We start from the raw sequence: 2,500 nt of genomic DNA on the forward strand, positions 1-2,500 counted from the left end.
TCTCAAGCTGCTCCCTGACTGGGCCCTGTCCGTTGTCATGTTAATCGCTGGTTAAACTGTCGGAAGAAACAAGGCGTTAATGTTTCAGAAGTGCCTATTGAAAGGTGTCTCTCAAGCTGCTCCCTGACTGGGCCCTGTCCGTTGTCATGTTAATCCCAGGGCGGGGGCGGGACTGCTTTGACCGGGAGACCTGTTTTCTGGGACGCAGGTGTGACATTCCAGGGAGGCACCTACTTTGTGCTGATTCGAAACGACCACGACAACGGCAACTTGCAGTTCTATATTACAACAACAACAACGCGCGTGTGGTAGTTGGGAGGGGCTGCGTTCGCGCTCTCCCCCCTGCATTGAAACTCAAAGTTCGATTTTCAATCCCATAGTCCACCAATCGGATGGGAGACGGTGTGTGTGTGTGTGTGTGTGTGTGTGTGTGTGTGTGTGTGTCAGTGTCAGTGTCAGTGTCAGTGTCAGTCTCTCTCTCTCTCTCTCTCTCTCTCACTCTTACTCAGAGCTGCTGTGGAAGGAAACCTTTTTAAAAAGAACTTGCATATTGAAAAAAAGATGTGTCTCAAGCTGCCGGGCCCTGTCCATTGTCACGTTAATGGCAGGACGGGGCAGGACTGCTTTGACCAGGAGACCTGTTTTCTGGGACGCAGGTGTGAGATTCCAGGGGACCTGCTTTGTGCTGATTTCCCTGCCTCCCTCCCTCCCCCCCAGGACTTCCTTCTGAACACCTTTGTCGTTTGAGCGAGGGCCAAAAGCCTGCCTGTGAAAGGGAAGGATCAGCCGGTCAGCCCCCTGCTGGTCGCTGCTGCCAGTGCAGCAGGCGTGCGTGTGTCCTCGGCCTCGTGTCCAGGTCCCTCAGGGACTTGAGGCAGCTCTCCCCGGTGGTCTCGTGGTCAGGACCGGGCTTCGAATCCCGGTCGGGGGGGGATGACTTTCTGCTGCAGATTAATTGGCATGAAGGAAAGTCTCCCCTCCTGAGCGTAAAGCTCCACCCTCACCACCACCACCGCCTTTTCCTCCCCTTGACAAACAGACAGACAGACAGACAGACAGTCAGTCCAGTTCGGGAGCGCAGCTTTCATTAAGCAATGGCGTTTGTGACAACTCATCGTCTGACAGGTTGATGATTTCCCCACACGCCTCCTGCCGAATAAAAGGCTCACCCTCCCGGACACTACCCCCAGAATCACCCACCCCCCCCCCCCCGGGGTGAATATTAAGCCCGAGAACACCGACTGTAACCAACCGCAGTGAAAAGTTGAAGTGGCAACTCATTAACCAGATTTATTTTGGGCAACTCATTAACCAGATTTTTTGTTCATTTGGTTTATGAGTTGCCAAGTGTAAATCTGGTTAATGAGTTGCCACTTCAACTTTTCACTGCGGTTGGTTACAGTCGGTGTTCTCGGGCTTAATATTCGCCCCAGGGGGGGTGTATAGCGGGCGATGGCCGGTGTGGAGTGCGTTTTTTGGGGGTTGATTTTCACTTTGCCTCGCTGGTGGAATTTGTGGGAGGCAGGCAAGGGGATTGGTGTGGGCTGGTGGGCGGCAAGGGAGATGCTTGCTTCGGGGTGTTATCCTCACTTTGGTCCGCTGGTGAGAGTAGGCAGCGGTAGGCTGGCAGGCAGGCAAGTGTGATGTAGTGTGGGGTGCAGTGCAGTGCGGTGCAGTGCTGCCCTGTCGTTTATGAAAGGTTGTAATGACACTGCTTTGCAGCTGACCATGTCCACTGATTTGTGATGCCCGTATGGAGGCTGATATCTCAGGAAGGCCGAGGCCGATTTCCTCCGGGGACGGCTCGTCGCGTGCGGCAGGACGAGGCGCAGCGGACGGTACCGAGCGCTCGGAGGTGCGGCGCTGCCCGCCGGAGGTACAGCGAAAGTCTGCGAACCGCTTTCCGCCTCCTCTCACCGCACGGCTCTCCTTTTCACCCACTGGCGGATTTTCACCCTCCGACTGCTCGCTACCGTCCGCTGCGCCTGGTCCGGGCCCTGTCCATTGTCATGTTAATGGCAGGGCGGGGCAGGACTGCTTTCACCAGGAACCCGGTTTTCTGGGTCAGAGGTTCCAGGGGACCTGTTTTGTGCGGACTTCCCTGTGTCCGTCCCTCCATGCCTTCCCCCCAGGACTTCCTTCTGAACACCTTTGTCGTTTGAGCGAGGGCCAAAAGCCTGCCTGTGAAAGGGAAGGATCAGCCGGTCGGACCCCTGCTGGTCGCTGCTGCCAGTGCAGCAGGCGTGCGTGTGTCCTCGGCCTCGTGTCCAGGTCCCTCAGGGACTTGAGGCAGCTCTCCCCGGTGGTCTCGTGGTCAGGACCGGGCTTCGACTCCCGGTTGGGGGGGGATGACTTTCTGCTGCAGATTAATTGGCACCTCTGAAAGAAAGTCTCCCCTCCTGAGCGTAAAGCTCCACCCTCACCACCACCACCACCGCCTTTTCCTCCCCTTGACAGACAGACAGACAGACAGTCAGTCCAGTTCGGGAGCGCAGCTTTC

This window comes from Heptranchias perlo, chromosome 12 (genome assembly GCF_035084215.1).
Source record: "Heptranchias perlo isolate sHepPer1 chromosome 12, sHepPer1.hap1, whole genome shotgun sequence".
Lineage (NCBI taxonomy): Eukaryota > Metazoa > Chordata > Chondrichthyes > Hexanchiformes > Hexanchidae > Heptranchias > Heptranchias perlo.